The sequence below is a fragment of the Miscanthus floridulus genome, unplaced genomic scaffold (genome assembly GCF_019320115.1).
Source record: "Miscanthus floridulus cultivar M001 unplaced genomic scaffold, ASM1932011v1 os_2127, whole genome shotgun sequence".
In the NCBI taxonomy this organism is placed as follows: Eukaryota; Viridiplantae; Streptophyta; class Magnoliopsida; order Poales; family Poaceae; genus Miscanthus; species Miscanthus floridulus.
In genome coordinates, this window is record NW_027098114.1 from 1,824 (window position 1) to 27,422 (window position 25,599).

Consider the following 25,599-nt stretch of genomic DNA (forward strand, 5'->3'; position numbering starts at 1 on the left):
AGTTCGTGAAATTAACACGGTCACGAAAAGCACGGCGTCGCAGGCTCACTAACTCTACTGTATAGATCTTTCTTTGCATTGCAATGGGAACAAATAATGCCTGTTGTATTGTTACAAAAATGATAATGCAAACATGATGTTCGGAATGTCAATATTACAAATTAAATTTTGCACATGGCTAAAATTCTCATTGATGGTTTGCAATCATCAAGGTATGTATTTATAGTATTGTACATTTGTGCATACGCATATAAAAGTTCATATCACCACCACTACTCCTCCTTAACCTTTTAGAACTAGCCATCTCTTTGAATTATCAGTTTGCTTCATACAGGATTGGTATACCAAAGCCACATTTCTTCATATTTTAGATAATAACGTGCCTTCAACTATATGCGGTGTGGTGTGCGGGGGGCTGTGCGTTGCAAAGGGAAAAAATTAAGGCTGTGTCGTCCGTGGTCAACTATTCTTATTTCCTGTTGCCTTAAATTTGTTTTGTTCTATCCATATATCCACTGTCAATACAAGGTTCGATCATGAAGACCAAATTTCAGGACTAACACTGTACACGTCAAGAATTCTCTATTGTGAAATAAGGCCAACAACGCTCCAATCCTAGGTTGCACAAAATCTGGCAAAATAAGCATTCTAAGCCAAAGCTTCAGTTGAGTCCACATGTATTTATCTCATGTGAAATAAGGTCGGCAAGACTCAGTCCACAGAATACGTCAAAAAAGCATTATAAGCCAACAAAGCTTCAGAGTCTATAGGCACTTCGTTCATCAGTTCAGTACTATAGCCAGAAGGCGGCAAGCAATACATGGCTATCACAGAGTTTCAAGTCACATGCATTGCATGATAAAATAAGATAAGACCTGCAATGGGAGGATGCTTGTACAATCTATTTGTTTTGGTAAAGGGCGATATCCCAGATGTGCCCTTCGCCACCTCTGCCACTATCTCTTCGGTCGCCACAGTGGAGGCCGAGGTGGCATTCCACCAGGCTGTTGCCTGTCAAGAGAATAACATGTTGTCACAAAGTGCAGATATGTGCTCAACATGCGTTGAGCTTCGATGGTGTTGTAGAGAAATGGTCTTACAGGACATAGCCAAGGCGAGCATCGTGAAGCACCATCGGCATCATCCTCGTTCTTGCCTGTGCTGGTCCGCTTACATATATCATGGGCTGCCAAAAAATATTATGCTAATAAAGAAAAATAATACATTGCATTCATATATATGTGATTTGTGATTGTCTACACGGTTAGGTTGGACTACCATATATAAGCACCATATGGATCTCCCATATAGGCACCACCATACGGAGGAAAATGACCCTCATGATCTAAAATAAAAAACTTGTGTCACACAGTTGTATGTGCAAGCTGAGAAACAGCCTAGTAATCAGTATAGGTACCAATACTCCATTTATACCAATACTGAAATTGGTATATCAGCAAGGTACAAACTCCGGTACTGAAATTAGTTAAGTGAAAAACAACTTCATACTGTATCATGCGCCCTCGTTGACCTTGAGCATGTGACTGAGGCCGTTTGTGGCACTACCGAGCTCGTCGATGTTGAACACCCGCAAGCGCTGCCGCTCCACTCCTTCGACAGCTTCTTGATGCTGTCATATGTGATAAATTCAGCTAGGCTCATAAATATCTTCATTTTATAACCCAATATCAGATTACACCTACAGTCTGCAAACACGCATGCTGTTGGTGACAATGTACAGGAACAGAAATTGATCAAGACTCACAGGAGCTCCAAAAAGTTCCAACAGTGTTTTTTTCAAAAACAAAAAAAAGTTGCAACAGGGTAACAGCTAATATAGTTGTCCATCTAGGCATCTTACAATGTCCATCCATAATTGTTAGTTTTCTTACTATATCGTTTTTGTTCCTTCACTATCTGTCTCATTTGTAGAAAAGCATTTATATAGTACTAAAGAATGATAGGCGGATTCTGAGCAATCCATAGTTCCTTTGAAAAACATATATAAGGTCCTAATGAATATGATTCCCATCCCGACCAACAATAGTTATACGGTCTGCAGCATATGAAACTACAGTTTCTACCATCATAAAGCATGGATCCTTATAGTCCTTAACATGAGGATTTCTTTAATGTCCTGTATTAATAAAACAAATAATGTTTTGGTTCACAATAAGTACTTGATTAGATAGAATAGAGGTCAGTTTCACTGGGACGTCTTGCCAGATTTTCCATAGTAGGTTCTTTACAAATGAGTAACTTAAGGAGTTGCTTACTAAATTCAGTTAAGATAAATTTGTCCCAGTAATAAACCTATTTGTACCTAGACACCATTAGTTTAACTGAAGAATGTTGAGCTACTGTTCTTATAATAAACCTGGGACAACTTGGAACAACACTGCCACACTCTATTTTGTCGAAGAACTCAAATGAATTGGAGAGGATTGAAATTTTGTAATTCACCTGTTGAGGCTGGAGTTCCATCTGTTCCTGTATGAACAAATCAGGCGTTGGCCATGTAGCGTTGAATGTAACATTGGCTGTCATGTGGGGCCGCCACTACAGCCGTCGGCCTCGGACACGAGGAGCGGCCAGGGCATCTCCCAAGGGCACGCATGGCCAGGAGTAGCCCGAGGAGGCTTAGGCGGCTGGGTGCTTTAGCCATTAAGGCAATTATGAAGTAGTTGAGGAGATTAGAAGTTAATAGCCAGTAAGAAGTTAATGGCCGGCATTACAATCAATGGAGCGGAGCTCCTATATGTACTCCCTGAACTCAGTTGAATGAATCAAGCAAGAACAGTTATCCCTAAACCCTTCCTTTGCTATTTTTATTCTCATCCCCTGCTGCTCGGTAGCCAGGCAAAAACCCTGGCACCGTTACCTAGTTCTAGCTATGAGTTGAGGAGCCAAGGGCCTCCTACCTTGGGCACCCAGGCCCTTGACAACCTGGTATCAGGATTTCGGCGATCTTCTTCCACCTCCGCTTCACAAAACCACCCAGCCACCACCATGCCATCAGCCCCTGCCTCGCCGACACACTCAGCCACCTCCGCAACATCTCCCATGGCCGAGCCATCCAATGCCGACTTGGTCAAGCTCATCCAGTCGCTGTCCACCTCCCTCAACAACCTTCAAGAACAAGTCGCCGCCCTACAGCAGGAACGGCCACTGACGTCTTCCGGCTCTGGTTCGCGAGGCTCGGACCACGGTGACCACCATGGTGACCGCCCACCTCGGTTCTAGAAGCTGGACTTTCCCAAGTACGACGGGAAATCCGACCCACTGGCCTTCATCAATCGTTGTGAGTCCTACTTCCACCAGCAATGCATTGCGGCAGAAGAACAGGTATGGATGCCGTCATACAACCTGGAAGGCGATGCCCAGATGTGGTTCATCCAGGTGCAGCAAGACAAAGGCACGCCATCGTGGCGCCGCTTTGCCGAGCTTCTCAACCTCTGTTTTGGGCCGCCGATACACTTCAATCCTCTGGGCGACCTGACGGCGTGCAAGAGGACAAGCTCGGTCATGGAGTACTAGGAGTGCTTCGAGGCTCTTCCTCCCCGCGCTGGCACGCTGTTTAAGGCGCAGCGCTTTCAGACGTTCACTACGGGCCTGCAGCCACCGCTCAGCCTCGACGTCGAAGTCCACAACCCGCAATCCCTCGTCATCTCCATGAGCCTTGCGCGCAAGCTCGAGCTCCATGAGCAGTACATCGCTACCATGGCGCCAGCCCTAGCCATTCCACGGCCGCCGGCCCGCAGTCTCTTGACGCCCCCCACCGCAGCTGGCTCTGCCTGCGCCACCAACCTGCGCTGCTCCGGCACCTCTCACCATCGAAGGCCGGCCTATGAAGCAGCTGTCCTAGTCTGAGATGGAGGAGCGTCGCCGCCTCAGCCTCTGCTTCAACTGCAACTAGAAATTCGGCAGGGGCCCCAACCACGTCTGCCAACGCATCTTCCTCCTTGACCTGGCCAACACCGACGACGAGGAGGATTCCACGTCGACCGCCACCGATGTCGACGACCCGCTCATCTCACAACACGCAATCGCGGGCGTCTGCACCAGTGAGACCATGCAGGTCCGCATCTAGTTAGGCAGCACGACCCTGCTGGCCCTGCTAGACTTAGGATGGACCCACAATTTCCTCTCCAAGGAAGCCACAGCCCGCACCTCCCTCCACCTTCTTCCCCACGGCAACATTAAGGTCACTGTGGCCAACGGGGAACGCGTGCCATGCCCTGGCCTGTACCACGCCACCACTTTCTCCATCGATGGCGAACACTTCACCACTGACTTCTTCACACTACCCCTGTCCGGCTACGACGTCGTTCTTGAAACACAGTGGCTAGCCTCTCTCGGGCTGATCCTATGGGACTTTGGCGCGCTCACCATGTCCTTCTGGCGCCGAGATCACTGGTGTGCTGGAAGGGCATGGCCGGACCCTCCAGCCCTGCTCTACGGGCCTGCAGCAATGATGATCTCCTGCCAGCCCTTCTGGATGAATTTGCCACCATCTTCACTGAGCCGTTTGGCATGCCGCCGCCTTGATCCTGGGACCACTGCATCAACCTCATCTTGAGGTCCGCGCTCATGGCAGTCAGGCCCTACCGCTACCCCACCTCCCGCAAGGACGAGCTGGAATGCCAGTGCACAACCATGCTGGCCCAAGGGCTCATCTAGTGAAGCACCTCGGTGTTCTAATCCCCGGTCTTGCCCGTGAAAAGGCGGATGAAAAATGGCGCTTCTGCGTCGACTACCGTGCCCTCAATGCCATCACGGTCAAGGAAGCCTACTCGATTCTGGTGGTCGATGAACTATTGGATGAGTTGCACGGCACCCGGTTCTTCACCAAGTTGGATTTCCGCTCCGGCTATCATCAGGTTCGCATGAACTTAGCCAACGTGGAGAAGACGGCGTTCCGGACTCACGACGGCCTCTATGAGTTCCTCGTCATGCCATTTGGGCCCTACAACGCCCCGGTGATGTTCCAGGCGCTGATGAAGGACATTCTGCGCCCATTCCTGCATCGCTTTGTCCTTGTCTTCTTCGACGACATCTTGATCTATAGCGCCTCCCTGGCCGAGCATCTCCGCTATGTCCGCGCCGTCCTCACCGTGCTCCATCAACACCGCCTGTTCGTCAAGAGGTCCAAATGCACCTTTGGCATCAACTCCATTGCCTATCTAGGGCACATCATCTTAGCCAAAGGGGTGGCCGTGGACCCTAAGAAAGTCCAAGCCGTCGCTGACTGGCCACTGCCCAACTTGGCGTGTGTGGTCCGTGGTTTCCTTGGGCTTGTGGGATACTACCGCAAGTTCGTCAAGGATTTTGGCGCCATCACCACCCCCCTGACGGCACTGCTGAAGAAGGATGGGTTCACCTGGTCCGAGGCGGCGAGCATGACCTTCACCGCCCTCAAGACAACCATCACGACTGCGCCGGTGCTGACCTTGCCCGACTTCGCTTAGCCATTTGTTGTTGAGTCTGATGCTTCGACACACGGATTCGGGGCCATTCTCCTCCAAGACCAACACCCTGTGGCGTTCTTCAGTCACCCCGCCATGCCTCGGCACCAGTCCCTGGCAGCGTATGAACGGGAATTTATTAGGCTGGTGCTCGCCATCCGCCACTAGAATCCGTACCTCTAGGGTCACCGATTTCTCGTACGAACAGATCACTTCAGCGTCAAGTTCCTTTTGGATCAGTGCTTGGCCACGATTCCACAGCGTCATTGGATGGGCAAGCTGTTGGGCTTCGACTTCTTCATGGAATACAAGGTGGGCAGCACCAATATGGTGGCCGATGCCCTATCCCGCCGTGACACCGAGGAAGCACCGATCTTGGCCCTCTTCAGTCTACGCTTTGACTTCATCGAGCGACTTCGCTAGGCCAATGATCAGGATCCCGCGCTGGACACGATCAATGAAGAGATGGCCTCCAACTAGCGCGCGGCTCCCTAGTCCATCGTCGATGGCTTGATGGCGTTCTAGGGGCACCTCTACATCCTGCTTGGAGCCCCACTCCTCCAGGAGCTCCTCGCCGTAGTTCATGACGATGGCCATGAAGGAGTCCAGCGCACGCTCCATCGTCTCTGTCGTGACTCCACTCGCCCAACCTACGGGCGATGGTCTAGGACTTCATCCGCGTGTGCGCCACCTGCCAGCGCTACAAATCAAAGCATCTACACCCAGCAGGCCTGCTCCTCCCTCTACCCATGCTGACGTCCATGAGGATGAACATTGGGATGGACTTCATGAAAGGCCCTAATATGGCTAGAGGGGGGTGAATAGCCTATTTAAAAATCTACAAGATCACTTGAGCAATTTGATTAGTATGACTAATAGTGAAATGCAAACTTGCTCTAGCTCTACAAGGATTGCAAGCCACCTATACAACAATTCTAGTTACTATAATCACTAGGCACACAAATGGCTAAGTCACTACTCACTAAGAGCTCTCACACTTGCTACACTAAAGAGCTCCACTAGATGATCTTAACCTACAAAGCAAGCTCTCAATTCTAGCTACACTAAAGAGCTTGCTACAACTAGTTTGTGGGAATATAAACGAGTGAGTAGGGTGATTATACCGCCACATAGAGGAGTGAACCAATCACAAGATGAATACCAATTCAATCACTGAGAGAATACCAACGAGCAAGAGACAACCATTTTTTTCTCTCGAGGTTCACGTGCTTGCCGGCACGCTAGTCCCTATTATGTCGACCAACACTTGGTGGTTCGGCGGCTAAGAGGTGTTGCACGAACCTCGTCCATGCACTTGGACACTGCTAGAACCTACCCACAAGTGAGGTAGCTCAATGACACGAGCAATTTACTAGAGATGACTTTGGTGCTCCGCCGGGGAAGGCACAAGACCCCTCACAAGCAACCAATCAAGGCCAAAGACAATTACCAACTCCGCTCAATGATCCTCCAATCACTGGGCAGTCTAGGTGTCGGCAAGCACCAAGAGTAACAAGCTCACAACCAGCCCAAATCACCCAACTAGTGCCACAAGATGATGCAACTCAATGCAATGCACTAGAGGCTCTCCAATCTCACTCAAGATGATGAAATCAAGTGAACAAGTGAGTGGAGTGTGTTACTTAGCTTCCAAAGGGTGTGCACAAGTGTATGAGGTGCCAAGAGAGTGGCCAAGGCCAGCCACACCCTCTATTTATAGCCACACAAGCAAATAGAGACGTTACCCCTTTGGAGCTAATTCTACGTGGGCACCGGACAGGGCGTTGTGCCACCGCCCTAGGGGTGGCGGTGCCCCTCCAATGGTCGACTCAATGGCTATTTTGACTAGCTATTGGGGCACCGGATAGGTGACGGTGGCACCGCCCTAGGGGTGGCAGTGACCATCCCAGATGTGCCCCCGAAATTAAGTCTCTGGAATATTAGGGCGGTGCACTGCTCTGCTAGTGGCGGTGACCATGGCAGTGACCCCCTGTGTCCAAGTCTAGAAACCCCAGCCTTGGGTGAAAAGTGGTGGTGCCACCGGATAGCCCATGGCGGTGCCACCGCCGTGCGAGTGGCGGTGCACACAGCCGTGTCCGGTGACCACCCCACCGGTTGCTTCTCTACCGAGCCTAGGTGGGCACCGCCCTAGGGGTCACAGTGCCACCAGACAGGGGGTGGCGGTGCCACCCAGGCACCTCCACTAGCTCACCTTGTTGCAAACTTTTGCGCAATTCGATCCACGTCAACTTGAGCTACTCCCCGCAAGCGATGCTAACTCTCAAAGTGTTTTCTCAAAACATGTTAGAACCAAGTTAGCATTTCTCAAAATATTTTCGATAAATATTTTCGCTTGCTCTCCGATGTGCACTAGGCCTAAATGCCATGCATGAAGTCCAACACTTAGTGGCACTAGATGACCGAATTGTCTAGTTAAGAACCCCTCTTAATAGTACGGACATCTACCCTAAATGTGATCACACTCTCTATAGTGTCTTTATCACCAAAACAAAATCCCTAATTATACCTTTGCCTTGATCTCCATAGGGTTTTGTTTTTCTCTTTCTCCTTTTCCAAGTTGAGCACTCATCATCACATGTGGTCATCTCATCATTTCATGTGATCAACATCATCTCTTGAGTGCCACTATGCTCCACACTTGGATGTACCAACCTAGCTCATGATCACACTAGATGACATAGGTTAGTACTTAGGTTTCATCAATTATCCAAATCCAAACTAGGGCTTTCAATCTTCCCCTTTTTGGTAATTGATGACAACCTCTTTACAAAGATATTCAATAAAATCTTTTTGGATTCATGTTGCTTGCCCAATCATATTTTACCATGTGTAAATGAATTTGGACAAGTACAACAAACCCGAATTAGTAGTATTAGCTCCCCCTACATATGTGCTAGAGTGTTTGGTTTGAAGCTCGCACATATGCATAGATTAGAATTATGGGAGAGTAATTACTACCAAAGATGCTAAAGTGTAAAGAGTTAACCTTTGAAGCGTGATACCAATTGGAGTTGCATTTTTAACACCATCCTTAGCACCATGATTTGCTAGATTTCACTTGAAAAACAAAGACAAACTAGATACCTCATGAGATCAACATTAGAAGCAAGGTTCTAGTACCACTTGTAAAAGTTCAAGGAATATCTAGCTATCCTATGCATGCTAGTTTTTCATTTCATCAATCATTTTCTATGATCTAGCATACACCACACAAGCATGGATAGGGAATTTAAGAACTTGTGCCATGCAAGCAACCATATGTAATGCACATTCAAATGCAACATACAAGTTTGTGAGCTTGCTCCCCCTGCTTGTGTGCTTCAAATATAATTGATTTCCTTACATTTCATTTGTTTGTTTGCTCCCCTTATCTTACTATCTTTGTGAATTTCTCTCCCCCTTTGTCAACAATTAGCACAAAAGGTGAGCTCAAATTTTAGATAGGTTGGGGTGAAGCCATGTAAAATAAGGATCATTTTACCAATTTGGTTCAATCTAGATCACTTGCAAAAGATATTTAATTCAGTTTGATCCAAGGGCAAGCTTTTTCACACCTCCAAATAAGGGTTATCATGCACCATGTTGAGTTAAACACTTATAGCTCATTTTCTAGATTAAACACTAGGTTCACAAGCCCACAAACATGTCATATGCTACCACTAGATCATTTCAAGCATACAAGCAATAGTGGTACCATACAAGCATCCAATTCATTTGATTTTCATTAATGAGCCTAAGACATGTGAGGAATGACTAGATGCATTAAACAAGTCCTTAGCAATGGATGAATGACATGTCAATCAACTTTACCTTGCTTTGCTCGAAGGAGGGGCATGTCATATGTGGTGTGCATCAACACATATTGGAGAAGTCAAGTATGTTCAATTCATTCCTTAGCTTGCAAAACCTCTTCTCATCAAGTGGCTTGGTGAATATATCAGCAAGTTGATCATCGGTGCCCACACTTTCAATGCAAATGTCCCCTTTTTGTTGGTGATCTCTTATGAAATGATGGCGGACATCAATGTGCTTTGTTCTTGAATGTTGAACCAAATTGTTGGTGAGCTTGATTGCACTCTCATTGTCACATAGTAATGACACTTGCTTGAACTTGATTCCAAAATCACTCAAAGTAGTCTTCATCCAAAGTAATTGTGCACAACAACTACCGGCCGAAATGTACTCCGCTTTGGCGGTTGAAAGTGCTACACTATTTTTCTTCTTTGATGACCAAGATACAAGTGATCTTCCTAATAGTTGACATGTGCCCGATGTGCTCTTTCTCTCAACTTTGCATCCCGCATAATCGGAGTCTGAATATCCAATAAACTCAAATCTAGCTCCTTTGGGATACCACAATCCAATATTTTGTGTATGCTTCAAGTACCTCAATATTCTTTTGGTTGTCTTCAAATGGCTCTCTCTTGGTGAGGCTTGGAATCTAGCACACATGCATACACTAAACGTCACATCCGGTCTTGATGCGGTCACATAGAGTAGGCTTCCAATCATAGACCAATACATCTTCTGAAACACCATGTTGCCACTAGCATCACTATCCAAGCTTCCATTTGTCCCCATTGGTGTACTATTAGCTTTAGCATAATCCATTCCAAACTTCTTGAGCATGTCTTTGATGTACTTGCTTTGACTCACAAATGTGCCATTTTTCAATTGGTTGATTTGAAGACCAAGGAAGTAACTAAGCTCTCCAATCATGGACATCTCAAACTCACTTGCCGTCATCTTTCCAAACTCCTCACAAAAGTCTTGATTGATTAATCCAAATATGATGTCATCAACATAGATTTACAACACAAACAAGTTATTGTCTAGTTTCGTGGTGAAGAGAGTGGTGTCAACCTTTCCCATCTTAAATCCCTTAGAGAGTAGGAAATCCCTTAATCTCTCATACCATGCTCTAGGTGCTTGCTTCAAACCATACAATGCCTTTGTTAGCTTGCAAACATGGTTGGGCTTATTCTCATCTTCAAAACCGGGAGGTAGCTCAACATACACAAGCTCATTGATGTACCCATTTAGAAATGCACTTTTCACATCCATTTGGTACAACTTGATGTTATGGGCACAAGCATAGGTTAACAAGATCCTAATTGCTTTCAATCTTGCAACCAGGGCATATGTTTCTCCAAAGTCAAGACCTTCAACTTGAGTGTAACCTTGAGCCACTAATCTTGCTTTGTTCCTTACAACTATCCCATCGTGATCTTGCTTGTTCCGAAAGACCCACTTGGTTCCAATCACATTATGATCCTTAGGCCTCTCAACTAACTCCCATACTTGATTTCTTGTGAAGTTGTTTAGCTCTTCATGCATAGCATTTACACAATCAACATCCAACAAAGCTTCATCTATCTTATTAGGTTCAATGGAACACACAAATGAGAAGTGTTCACAAAATGATGCCAATCTTGATCTTGTTTGTACACCTCTTAAGATATCTCCAATTATAGAATCCAAAGGATGATCTCTTGCAACATTTGTTGGTTGGAGCACTTACACTTGATTGCTCGCATTTGATTGATCATTTGGTTGAGATGATGTACTAGCCACTTGTTGATTTTCCATTTGAGATGATGAACTAGCTTGACTTGTATCAACTTACACATTTGAGTTAGAGAGCACTTGATCTTTGTCATCTTCAACTTCAATCACCTTTCTAGGCCTTATATCACCAATATCCATATTCTTCGTTGCATTGACCAATTGAGTGCCTCTCACATCATCTAGATTCTCATCTTCTTCTTGGGAACCCTTGGTTTCATCAAATTCAACATCATGCACCTCCTCAAGAGTACCACTAGCCAAATTCCAAACTCTATAAGCTTTACTAGTAGTTGAGTAACCAAGCAAGAAACCTTCATCACATTTCTTCTCAAACTTGCTCAATCTTGCGCCTTTCTTCAATATGTAGCATTTGCAACCAAAAACCCAAAAATATGCAATGTTGGGCTTTTTTCCATTCAAGAGCTCATATGGTGTCTTCTCCATCATAGGATGACAATAGAGGTGGTTGCTATAGTAGCAAGCCGTGTTGATTGCTTCGGCCCAAAATGAATGACTCACATTGTACTCACTTAACATTGATCTTGCCATGTCAATCAAGGTTCTATTCTTCCTCTCAACTAGGTCATTTGATTGAGGAGTGTACTTGGCCAAAAATAGATGTCTAATCCCAAACTCATCACACAAATCATCACTCTTGTGTTCTTGAGTTCACTTCCATTGTCACTTCTCACTTTCTTGATAGTTGTTTCAAACTCATTGTGAATTCTCTTGATGAATGTCTTGAAGGTTGAAAATACATCACTCTTGTCAACAAGAAAGAACACCCAAGTATATCTAGTAAAGTCATCCACAATCATAAATCCATATTTGTTTCCACCAATGCTAGTGTATGCGGTTGGTCCAAACAAGTCCATGTGCAACAACTCAAATGCCTTAGATGTACTCATCATGCCCTTCTTAGGATGTGTCGATAGAATATGCTCGGCAGTCCACCGAGGGGTATCCTGCGATGGTAGATTTGTCGGTGGGGGTGTGCGTAATCAGGAACCAGATGGTGACACAAGGCGCAGAGACAACAATTTAGACAGGTTTGGGCCATCTGATCGACGTAATACCCTACGTCCTGTGTCTTTCGTGTATTGTATTGATCTTGCGTTGTATGTAGATGACCCCTGCCTCTCCTTATATACTCTGGAGGGGTAGGGTTACAAGGAAAGTATCCTATTTGGTACTATACAATAGCTCGCGGTGCACGCCGAGCAGCGCCATGCACGCCTTGATCTTGAGGGCTGGGCCACCTCTGATGGTGCGGCCCATGTCTTGTCTTGTGGGTACCGGGGGGCATACCCCCACAGCTAGTCCTCGAGCCTGACAGTAGGTGACGTAGTCACGTGGTTCCAGGGTCAGAAAGTAGAAGACCAGCCGAGCAGGTAGTCAATCCCTGGTCATAGCCTCGAGATGAGAAAAGCGCCTAATATGGCTAGAGGGGGGTAAATAGCCTATTTAAAAATCTACAAGATCACTAGAGCAATTTGATTAGTATGACTAATAGAGAAATGCAAACTTGCTCTAGATCTACAAGGGTTGCAAGCCACCTATCCAACAATTCTAGTTACTATAATCACTAGGCACACAAATGGCTAAGTCACTACTCACTAAGAGCTCTCACACTTGCTACACTAAAGAGCTCCACTAGATGATCTCAAGCTACAAAGCAAGCTCTCAATTCTAGCAACACTATAGAGCTTGCTACAAACTAGTTTGCAGGATTGTAAACGAGTGTGTAGGAGGATTATACCACCGCATAGAGGAGTGAACCAATCACAAGATGAATACCAATTCAATCACCAGGAGAATACCAAGGGGCAAGAGACAATCAATTTTTCTCCTGAGGTTCACGTGCTTGCCGGCACGCTAGTCCCCGTTGTGTTGACCAACTCTTGGTGGTTCGGCGGCTAAGAGGTGTTGTACGAACCTCGTCCACACACTTGGACACCGCAAGAACCTACCCACAAGTGAGGTAGGTCAACGACATGAGCAATTTACTAGAGTTGTCTTTGGCCCTCCACCAGGGAAGGCACAAGACCCATCACAAGCAACCAATCAAGGCCAGAGACAATCACCAACTCTGCTCAACGATCCTCCAATCACCAGGCCATCTAGGTGTCGGCAAACACCAAGAGTAACAAGCTCACAACCAGCCCAAATCACCCAACTAGTGCCACAAGATGATGCAACTCAATGCAATGCATAAGAGGCTCTCCAGTCTCACTCAAGATGATGAAATCAAGTAAACAAGTGAGTGGAGTGTGTTGCTCAGCTTCCAAAGGGTGTGCACAAGTGTATGAGGTGCCAAGAGAGTGGCCAAGGCTGGCCACACCCTCTATTTATTGCCACACAAGCAAATAGAGCCGTTATCCCTTTGGAGCTGATTCTATGCGGGCACCGGACAGGGCGGTGTGCCACCACCCTAGGGGTGGCGGTGCCCCTCCAACGGTTGACTCAATGGCTATTTTGACTAGCTGTTGGGGCACTGGACAGGTGATGGTTGTACCGCCCTAGGGGTGGCGGTGACCATCCCAGTCATGCCCCCGAAATCAAGTCTCTAGAATGTTAGGGTGGTGCACCTCCGTGCTAGTGGCAGTGACCATGGCGGTGAGCCCCTGCGTCCAAGTCCAGAAACCCCAGCCTCGGGTGAAAGTGGTGGTGCCACCGGAGCCATGGTCGGTGACCACCCCACCGGTTGCTTCTCTGTCGAACCCAAGTGGGCACTGCCAAGGGCGGTGCAACCGGACAGGGGGTGGCGGTGCCACCCAGGCACCTCCACTAGCTCACCGAGTTGCAAACTTTTGCGCAATTCGATCCATGTCAACTCGAGCTACTCCCCGCAAGTGATGCTAACTCTCAAAGTGTTTTCTCAAAACATGTTAGAATCAAGTTAGCATTTCTCAAAATGTTTTCGATAAATATTTTTGCTTGCTCACCGATGTGCACTAGGCCTAAATGCAATGCATGAAGTCCAACACCTAGTGGTACTAGATACCAAATTGTCTAATTAAGAACCCCTCTTAATAGTACGACCATCTACCCTAAACATGATCACACTCTCTATAGTGTCTTGATCACTGAAACAAAATCCCTAATTATACCTTTGCCTTGATCTTCATAGAGTTTTGTTTTTCTCTTTCTTCTTTTCCAAGTTGAGCACTTGCTCATCATCATGTGGCCATCTCATCATTTCATGTGATCAACATCATCTCTTGAGTGCCACTATGCTCCACACTTGGATGTACCAACCTAGCTCATGATCACACTAGATGACATAGGTTAGTACTTAGGTTTCATCAATTATCCAAAACCAAACTAGGGCTTTCACTTCATCGAGGCCTTGTCACGCGTGGGCGGCAAGTCAGTCATCCTCACCATTGTTGATCGCTTCAACAAGTACTGCCACTTCATCCCGCTGGCTCATCCCTACTCAGCAGAGTCCGTGGCACAAGCTTTCTTCGCCGACATCGTACGTCTGCACGGCATCCCACAGTCCATCATCTCCGACCGTGACCCTATGTTCACTTCGCTTTTCTGGAAGGAGCTCATGCGCCTCGCTGGCATCAAGTTCCACATGACGATGGCGTTCCACCCATAGTCAGACGGCCAGACCGAGGCTACCAACAAGGTCATCGTCATGTATCTACGTTGACTTATGGGCGACCGCCCCCGCCAGTGGCTGCATTGGCTGCCATAGGCGGAATACATCTACAACACCGCCTACCAGTCCACGCTCAAGATGATGCCATTCCAGATCGTCTACGGTTGTGACCCGCCCTCCATCCGTTCCTATGAACTAGGCAAAACCCAGGTCGCCGCGGTGGCCAAGAACATGGCGAAGCCCGACGAGCTGTTGGTGGATGCCCGCGCCCGCCTGGAGCAGTCCCAAGCCGTCTACAAGCGCTTCTATGACAAACATCACCGCGACGTCCGCTACAATGTCGGGGACTGGGTTTGGCTCCGCCTCCAACAGCAGCATCCCTTCCGGGGGTCACCAAAGGCAAGCTGCGGCCTCGGTTCTATGGGTCGTACCGCATCGCAGCCATCGTCAACGACGTCGCGTACCGCCTTGAGCTTCCTCCCCACGCTCGCCTACACGACGTCTTCCACGTGGGCCTTCTGAAGAAGTTCATGGGCACACCGCCAGCAGCGCTCCCGGCCCTGCCGCCCATCCACCATGGTGCGGCGCAGCCGGTCCCAGAACACGCCACGCGCACCCGGCTGGCCAGAGGCGTTCGTCAAGTACTGGCGCATTGGCAAGGCGAGCCTGCGGCCTCCGCCACCTAGGAGGATGTTGACAGCTTCCAGGACCGCTACCCAAGCTTCCAGCTCGAGGACGAGCTGCTCATCCAAGGGGGGAGAGATGTCATGTGGGGCCGACACTACAGCCGCCGGTCTCGGACATGAGGAGCGGCCAGGGCAGCCCCCAAGGGCGCGCATGGCCAGGAGCAGCCCGAGGAGGCTTAGGCGGCTGGGTGCTTTAGCCATTAAGGCAATTATGAAGTAGTTGAGGAGATTAGAAGTTAATAGCCGGTTAGAACTTAATGGCCGGCATTAGAATCAATGGAGCCGAGCTCCTATATGTACTCCCTGAACTCAGTTGAATGAATCAAGCAAGAACAGTTATGCCTAAACCCTTCCTTTGCTATTCTTAATCTCATCTCCTGCTGCTCGGTAGCCAGGCAAAAACCCTGGCACCGTTACCTGGTTCTAGCTACGAGTTGAGGAGCCAAGGGCCTCCTACCTTGGGCGCCCAGGCCCTTGACATTGGCTCTAAAATAATTGAAAATAGTTCTTAACTCTGAGAATTGCTCACCTTCGTAGTGTTATTGAGTAGTGCTTGAATGGTATATTTCTAGCTCTTATAATCTGCAGTACAGAACCAAGGCACATAGCACGTGTTTCACATCAATTTGCAGTCCAACTATTTTTTTTCTAAAGATTGGTGGTCATAGGCTCATAGCAGGGCTAATTTCGCACAGCTTAGAAATTGAACAATCAATTGTGCTGCATGGTAGAATCAGTCATTGTACCATGATCAAGTAACTATCAAGGTATTCAGAGGCCAACATCCAAGGTTCAAGACAACTGCACATGATTAGCAGAGAACACGAACTCAATAGTAGAGTAAGCTGTGGAGTCCCTAGAAATCAATTTTCTTGTTCTCTGTCTAGATTAGGCAATATGGTTTTATTCTACCAGCAGTCCAGCATTCTACTCTTTTTTCTTTCATAAAGTTCAGAGGACACAAATTACTTACCAGCATTGTATGAATGCCAATTTGCTTCGTGACCTGGATGTTGTTTACACTATTGTCGAAGGGAGTTGGCACGAAAATCATCTGTCAGCACAATGGTCAAGCAGAAATAATAAATTCACTTTCAGAGATGAAACTGCGTTGGAGTGTAAATTTTGGGCTTGCATAGGATGGTGGATCTTAAGCAGCTCTCAGTGTGGTCACATTATAAATCTTCGAATATTAGAACACACAGAAAATGGGAACTATCAGATTTGGTGATGCCAACTATCAAAATTTGCAAGAGAATACAGAGTGAAAAGTTCCTACAACTTAAGTTTCACATTGGTTTGGAGCGGGCACTATTCAAACTCACAAGAGGCAACATAATATAGCTATTGGATTGCATTTATCTCCAGTTTCAAGCTACTTTTGGCAGAAAATAAGCTTGTCAGTAATATTGAAATAACCTCTATCACACAATGCATTTAGTCGGACACAAAAATTCTAAATGTGTTTCTACAACTAATAACAAATGTTACCATTATCTACCATCAAGCAAAACCTATGTGTAACTGACACCTTTCATGAATCAAGAATAATGGTGAATTGATCGTAGCAACCTAGTGCCTAGTGCTTAAGGGCAACACAAAAACAATGCTACTAAAAGTTCACCAGCATCTGCTTCATCTATGAAGAGGAGCAAACCCCTATTATATTTCTTCACCCAGTCAAACAGCAGTATTTCCAAAGTAGGCAACCAAGTTTTTATTGGTGCTGACTGCTGACTTAGGTGGTATGGTCTACGAAACAAACAGAATTGCAAGGTAGTACCTGGACAAGGGACAAGGGTGGTGGAGTCATCCTCCACTCACCAGTGCCAGTGCGGTAGCCCATGCTGCTCCTAGTCCTAGTGCTCGAATGTAGATCCTCCGCGGTGGTGCTCCTCGCTGCTCCGCTCGAATGGAGATCCTCCGTGCGAGAGCCCCAGACCTCTGAGGGTAGGGAGGGAGTGACGGCCCGATGTGGCCTCGTCGTCGGCGTTGGTGTCGTCGAGGCCCAGCAGCCACGCTGGAGCCGCCCCTCTCCGACAGATCGGTGCACCATCTCCAAGGATTTGAGCGCCGCTGGCCTAGATGGAGGGGGTGCGTGCACCACTGCTGGCCGGGAGGGGACCGAGCGCTCCGGTCGGCCGTGCAGCGACACCACAACAGCTATTCTTGCCCCCGCATCGAGGATCCATGCGGCGGCGTGTTGAGGCTCCAAGCTTGGCTAGGGTTTTTTTTCCGAGAAGAGAAGGTAAGCAGGGGGCGTGGAATAGCCGGGAGCGCGTGATTGACGCGACTCATGAGGTAAAGTGGACGGGAGGTTTCCTTTAAGGCACGCGGTCAATGCCGGGTGGGCCCATCTCGGGGTGAATTGAAAGGAGCAGAGGGCATGCCACGCGTAGGATCACTTGTTGGCAGAACGACAACCCCAAGTAAAGAATGTCGCACCAAAAAATTATCCATTTTTTAGTCTTTTTAGTTGTGAGTGAGAGAAAAAGTGATAATTCTTTCACATCTCTACACCGTGTTGGAAACTTGGAATGGTTTTTTTTGTAGCAATCGAATAACTAAGAGAAAATTTAGGGCCCACTTACTAGCATTCTGGATTCTACTACATACCGGATTTCATTTTTCGCTCAAAATGTTTCTCTATGAATTAGAATGACTTGCAAAATAGTTTGGCTCGTTCGTTGGCTGGGTTCTGATTCAAAAGAAAGGAGGGTAGTTTTTTTTTATCTCAAGAAAGGAGGGTAGTTGACATGCCAAGAAATTGAGTCATAATCACTAGAAATCGTCTCTTCCGAGATATCCGATAATCACTAGAAATCATGTTTGCCTCCTAATCTCTCAACGTCAACGCCGAGCAACCGTCAAAAGCAACTGAGCAGGCCTCGGAACAGGTATCAGGACTATGCCAGCTGCACGAACAATATGTCATCCATTATTTAGTAATACCTATGCAACTATCAATGTTATGTAAAAAAGAACGATAATGCTCTTTTCAGTGCATCCATCCGTTCCGATGGTTTCTCCATAAAAAACGCCAACTCCTTGCTACTCCTCACCCATCACAGCCTTATCCACCGCGGTAATGCTCTCCTCAAGACGTCCGTCCGTTCGGATGACTTCTTCATAAAAAATATTGATTCCCCATTCCTCCTCACCTGTCGCGGCCTTAGGCACCGCGCCATCAGACCTTCACGCTCGACTCCACCACGCCGCCCGCTCGCCGCTCACCTTCTCCAGCGCGGGGGTCGCTCGCCATGAGCGGCGCTGCCGTCTCCACCGTGGGGGCGCCTCGTCATGAGATATCGCACCCGCCTGCCCTATCGCTGGAGCCGCGCAACTGCTCGCCGGGGCCGCACAGCCTGCCGCAAGCTGGCATGCCCGCACCACTCCACGGTGTTGAACTCCGCGTTGTCAAGCCTTCATTACATCCAAGCAGCAAGTAGATGTTGCGCTTCAAAGCCCATGTTGCAAGCGTGTGTGTCAAGTGTTTCAGATATTTTAGAGGTATGTTGCAGGTGTTTCGTATGCTACAGAGATATGGGCCAGGGGTACCTGCACCACCCATATATATGACTACCACCCAGCTATCGTCCCAACAGCCATCAAGGAGGAAGCCCGCAAGGGCTGACGCAATCAACCAACATGGGGATCAAGGCAAACCAAGGCGGGTGTATCTGGACGATAGTTAGGATCAATCTGTTGCACATATCGTCTAACAAACTAGGAACACAATCTGCTAGCCCGATCACCCTCCCTGTAACCCTACCTCTCCTGCCTATATAAAGGAGGGTAGGGACCTCAGGCACGGGATTAAATCTTCCACATATTCCATCTACCTTGTAGCTAGGAGCAACAACCCCTGTAATTGAGCATACGAATATAAGAGCAGCTGCACCACTGGAGTAGGGTTTAGCACGCACTGTGCCTCGAACCAGTATAGATCTCTGTGTCTCGTGTGCTACCATCTGATTCCGTCTACGCGATCATGTTGCTGAATATTGCCAGAGCAAAACAATCCGATAGTTGACGTGCCAGGTAGGGGCCTTTCGCATTCAGACTAATCTTATGTTTCAGATGGGAGTCATCTTCAACATCGGCGATGAATTAGAACAGGAGCGGCGGGGCAAGGGGATCACTTCGGCACGCTCGACTTCATCGCCGACCAATTCGGGCACCTATGCCTTTAGGAACCCGAGCCGACCGAAGTAGGCGAACAGTCCCTCCAGATCCGTGCTTTCGCCGCCGGGCTGGAGGAGGCTGTGGATGCCAGACCGGATGCCCTCGCAGTATACCTGAAGCGTTATGCTCTTCTTTTCATTGAAGATGGACAAGAAGGTGAGGTCGTCCCCACTTTTCGCATCAGCAAAACCATGGATCTCGACTTCACTTCAGATCCAATACCCATACCTCACCCCCACACCCCCCGATCTTTGACAAGATCAGGGCATACAATGACAAACACATGGCGAGACACTCTCGCAGGCTGCGGTGGAACCTACCGAACCTCCCACGGAGGAACACCAGCCGCAGGAACTGATAGACCGCAACAACACCGATGGCACCCCCCGATCAACAAGATTGGTGGGACGACGCCGACGTATCCAGACTCATTGATCTGGAGGCCTTCCATCGTTTTCTCTATAACTACGACTAGCTACTCAAGAACTCTGACTCTGACGGGGACGATGACGAAGCCATCCCATGTACGACGGGCACCAACGCTGAATCATCACCGGACAAGCAGCCAAAACTTGGACGGTCCCCACCGATGAAAGGCTAAGACCTTTTTCGTAACCGAAAAGGGTAACAGGACAGCACAGCCGACTACTCAAGAGCTGACCCTACTTCGGGATACTCTCGATCCAAGCTGCACACTTGCATCTGATGGCCGACAGCCACGGGTAAGAGGGGGCCATCGTCCCTCCCTCAACGAGAAGGGAACCCTCATTAGCTAACAGATTGCCAAGCTGGATCACCCGAGGGGAGGGCCCAAACAACCGGTACCACCCCCAAGCCAAGCAAGGCCGAAAACTCTATGAATCGGCCTACATGCAAAACTACGCAGCTGCACCAGTCGTCTTGTTATGTTCTTGCCTGCCAAAGGATCCGATCGCTCCCGACTCGTCTGTTGTTCGGGATAGAGAACCTAAATGGATCTCCCCTCATCGACGAAGAGGTTACCCTCAAGCGAGATGGACAGTGAAGGGTCACAAGAATGTATCCAATGGTGACTCCTACCCCTGAGGGCATAGCCTGGCAGCAAGAACTCAGCAAGCATCAGGACAATAGTCAACAACCATCAGTTATGTCTAATTCACCCTTATTGTTTCATGTTTTTCTCATTGCATTACATTCTGCGAGAATTCACATATATCCATTTGATGCAAATGTATATCGATACCTCCCGGGCACCTCGAGGAGGATATCCCGAATCACTTGGGGGCTGGCTATATCAAACTGACCCAGTTACGAACATCTATAGTTGTTATGATCAAAAGTTACACTAACCTACCGTTACGATCAGGGAACTACAGAGGCCGTCCTATGGACTGTATACATGTTCCCCTTTTCTTCCACTGATCGAAGTCTCATAGGCCTTGAAATGGTATAAGTGACTTAACAAGACCTTGCATGGACTTTACTAGGACATTTCATTTTGGTCGAATAATCCCTAGGTAGTTGGTCTAAAAGCTTAAACCAGCATCAAACACTAAAGACAAAGAAAGACGGGAAATGAAAAGGTGCGCAAGCTATGCCGAACAAGAACTTGCTCCAAGCAATATTGTTCTGCCCCAAACGAGTCAGGTGAACCACCCAAATTTGATCGAAACTCACTATGAACCAAAGCCTCATGCTCTCTCCCTAGATTGAGTAAAGCCTTGGTCCTACGTGACAAACACCTTCAAGCATCTCGACCCTAAAAGTATCACGAGATATCTTTGGGTCATGATGCCAATATTGGCGTAGCTATGCTAACCGATCAGCACGCCACTTGAAGTTCGATGATAACCAGTCGAATGAAGCCCGAGCAAACTGCTTGGGGGCTATATGTGCACGACAAAACTTGTCACATAATCAAAAGATGGTCTCAGGATGTCAACTACCCTACGGGTTCATGACGATTGTGACATGACTCCAACCCTCAGATGCGCCACGCCGACCCACCCGAGCGTTCGGGGGCTACATACCATCACAAACAATCACCACGCACAGAGAATCCAATTTGCAGAGACATCGAATAACTGCAAAATCCAAACTTTATTACACCTTCTTTTACAAAGAGGTACGGAATCTACTCCTAAAGGGGGGGCATCCTTGATGAGCTGTTCCACATCAACAATGGCGGCAATCGTCTCAGCATAATCTCTGAACTTGACAATCAACCGGCGGATGTCGACGTCGTCGGGAATTTCGTCCGCCGTCGGGAACCCGGGCGCCACCTCGCGCAAATCCATCTTATGACTAAGATGGAGATGAGCCATGGTCAAGGCTCCTGCGGTTCCATGGTAGACTCCATGAGCCACCACCTCCCGGATCTATGTCGGGAGGCATCAGAGCTGATCAAGAACGTTCGTCCCTGCCGGCAGCACCATCGTAACAGCGACAATCACCACCTTATGAAGCGTCGAGTGACACTCACTACTGGTTTGTACCAGGGCAGCGGAGGAATGTGCCCAAGTGTTGACGGTAGTTAACAACATTTATAAACCATCAATATAACATGTATAAGGGCATAAATATAATCACCAATGAAGGTTTAAGGGTTTAAACTAACAATTCCACGAGTTTTGGTGAATCTGTATTCTCTATAGGGTTTATCCAGAAAACCATCAAGGTGGACCTACATGTCAAATTTAATTGCGCTTATCCATAGCGAAACGGACACCAGAAGATTCTAGAAGACTCGAGAGGACTCCACACCGAAGCGGAGGGCGAGACGCCCCCACCTGTTAGCTGCCCGACCCCTAGAACCCACCTGTCAGCACCTCATAGTTATGTCAGTTCTCCCCCGCCTCCTAGTTTGCATCTACGCCATCCTTTAAGTTGGTATGATCCAAGGGCTCACATTGGATGCTCCGGGCCATATATACCAGCCCCTGCCACCCCCAGGCATAAGTCATTTGAGAAGATAGAAACCCTAATCATCCTCAGAGCTCCACCATATTCTCGGGCATAGCTAGTTAGGCTAGGTCTAAAGGGAGGCAAGCAGGCTTCGCTTGGATTCCTGATCTTATCAAGAGCGTGGTTTGGTATAATCTTTGTACCCCTCTCTCTTTTGTATCTCCATTACTTTTATATGCTAGTTACAATTGTTATGACAATATCAGTATTCATCTTATTCATATTCTTTGCTATAATGTTCATGGTCTACTTTGATTATATGCTTAGTATAGTTGGATTATCATTATGTTCATGCATAAGTTCGTATAGCACTCACTCTAAGGATCTATGGGTGGGTGGTCGACATTGTGTAAGCGTGGTGCTTATACGTTGTTTACCTGCGGATACACCCTATATTCTGGGTCATGTGGTAGATCGCGGATGTGACACTCTCGTTGAGTCCTTTGTAGTCCACTCCCCGAATATAGGCTCACGTAGGGTTCGGTTATGAAGGAAGAGCAAGCTCTATTCTTAATCTTCCTTAGTAATATCCCTTATGTGTAGATATGACGATGATCTTAGCAATGATTACTAGGTATAATTACACATCAATGTATGCTTTGACTTGTAATTAAGATGACTTAGGAATTATTCCTCTAATATTCTACCTGACATGCTAATGCCATAGAAAGGAGTACTCTGAGTGATTTATTATTATCATTGATCAATACTCATCATATATATATATATATATATAATATATATATATATATATATATATATATATATATATATATATATATTATCCTATGACTTACCCCTATTATGAGTAGAATATTGGTTATGGTTTACTTCTCCTTCAATAGTATAAGTTATCAATACATGTCCATGCTAGACCTTCCCTGTGGTAAAAATATAAATAATGATACCTGAAATACTCTCTGGTAAAATGTTGCAATAATATATTATCTGTGCGCTTGCAGATCCTTTTCATTCACATATTTATTTATTCTTCCTAGTCACATAATTAATAAAGAATTGTTTAGTATTATTCTAGTAGTAGTGCTATGTAGTACCAATAAGTATCTCTAATATCATCACTAGGGATGACAACCTAGTAAAGTTAGGAGATATAGGTTTATAATATGTGGCTATTTAAAAACAAGTGACACGTTAATAAATACCAACAAGCATTTCTAGTGCTATTGCTAAGGACTAGATTTAAAACTCTGTTCTTAGTAGCGATGCTAAGAAATGTCAACAAGCATTTTTGGCGCCATTGCCGGGGAAGGTACCTAGGCAAAGGAAGTATTGATAAACTTATACTTATTGATATGATCAAAGATAACCATTGACCCTCTGCTCAAGCAAAGTTACCCTTGTTTTGTTCTACTTGTGTATCTTATGCAGCGTAATGTATGACCGGTTTTGACCTTCCAACAAACTACGTTGAAGATCCAGAAGCATTAATCAGAAGGACTAGAGCTAAACTCAAGAAATTCTAGCTTTAAAATCGGAAGACAACCATATAAGCTGAAGCTTAACACCAGAATTTGAAGCCATGGCTAACAGGACTCTCCGTGATTTCTCTGCTCCAACTACGGCCAACATCCGTACTGGACCAACAGTCAATGTTGGAGACAATGGATTTGAGCTCAAGCCAGCTCTCATCAACATGGTGCAAGCAAACCAGTTTTGTGGAAAGGCACATGAAGATGTGAGTGCACATCTCCAACACTTTCTGGAGATTTGTAGCACTTTCACCATCAAAGGAGTGACCCAAGATGCCATACTACTTCGCCTTTTCCCATTCTCACTCTTGGGGAAGGCAAAGCAATGGTTCTACGTGAACAAAGATAGAAATACTACATGGGATAACTGCTCCACTGCCTTCCTAGCAAAGTTCTTTCCCACAGGCAAGACCAATGCTCTGCGTGGGGAGAATTTCAAGCTTTTAGCAACAACATGATGAATCTGTCCCTGAGGCATGGGAATGCTTTCAAGATTACATTGCGGAATGTCATCATCATGGGATGGAGAATTGACTACTCATGCAGACTTTCTACCATGGGTTGACCAATAGTACTCGTGAGACTATGGATACTGCTGCTGAGGTGCATTCCTGTCACTCACCATACTAGCTACAACAGCTCTTGTGGAGAAGATGGCCTCCAATCAAGGTTGGAATGAAGAACGTGTTCAAACTCGCAAGAGGGGTGGAGGTATGTATCAACTCAAGAGGTAGACATGCTATCTGCTAAGATGGACCTGCTGATGAAGAAGCTTGAAGATCGAGCCAATGAGAAGCAAGAAGTCATGCATATTCATGATTCTTGCATGACATGTGAAGTGTGTGGAAACATTGGGCATTCAGGAAACAACTGTCCTGAAACCCAAGAGGATGTGAACTTTGTCAACAACAACACTACTTTCGTCTCAGTAGAATCAAGGATGGAACCAGCAATAGAGACCGAACTACCAAGGTAATTATCAAGGTAACTATCAAGGTATTAATTTTAATAATTTCAATCAACTACCCTTGAGAGAATTAATTGCTAGCCATTCCAAATTTATGGAGGGATTATCTAGAAAGGTAGCTACCAATGATAAAATTCTAGAGAATATAAATAATAGAATGGATAGCTTTGTTTCTGCCATTAAAAATCAGCATAGCTTTAATAAATTGATAGAATCACAAATAGCTCAGCTGGCTTCTGTTGTTCCTTCGTCCGACAAAGGTAAGATTCTAGGGCAACCGGAAGATCTAGAAACTGCAAATCTTGTCAATATTCACAATGCAACATATTACTATATACAACCATCGATGGGAAGGTGGATAGACTATACCTTGCCGGAAAAGAAGAGCGATCCAGGGAGACCTGTCATCCCCATCGCCATTGGACCTCACATTTTTCAAGAAGCTGTCTGTGACTTTGGATCAAGTGTCAACATCATGCCTAAGGTAATTTATGATCAAATTAATGGAGATACTTTGTTGTACACAAATATACATTTGCAGCTTGCAGATCAGTCACTCTGTTACCTCAAGGGAGTTCTTGAAGACGCTATTATTCGAGTGGGACAATCATATGTTCCCGTAGACATTGTGGTTTTGGAAACAGGTGGAGATGTAAGGGCACCC

At 46.7% G+C, this 25,599-nt stretch overlaps 1 non-coding gene across 1 annotated transcript; it reads right to left on the reverse strand.

The window, feature by feature from the left end:
• Nucleotides 1–24,382: 24,382 nt before the first annotated feature.
• Nucleotides 24,383–24,492, reverse strand: LOC136534643 (small nucleolar RNA R71). The gene has a single exon (XR_010778772.1). It is a non-coding gene; the product is annotated as a small nucleolar RNA R71 (small nucleolar RNA).
• Between the last annotated feature and the right edge of the window lie 1,107 nt (nt 24,493–25,599).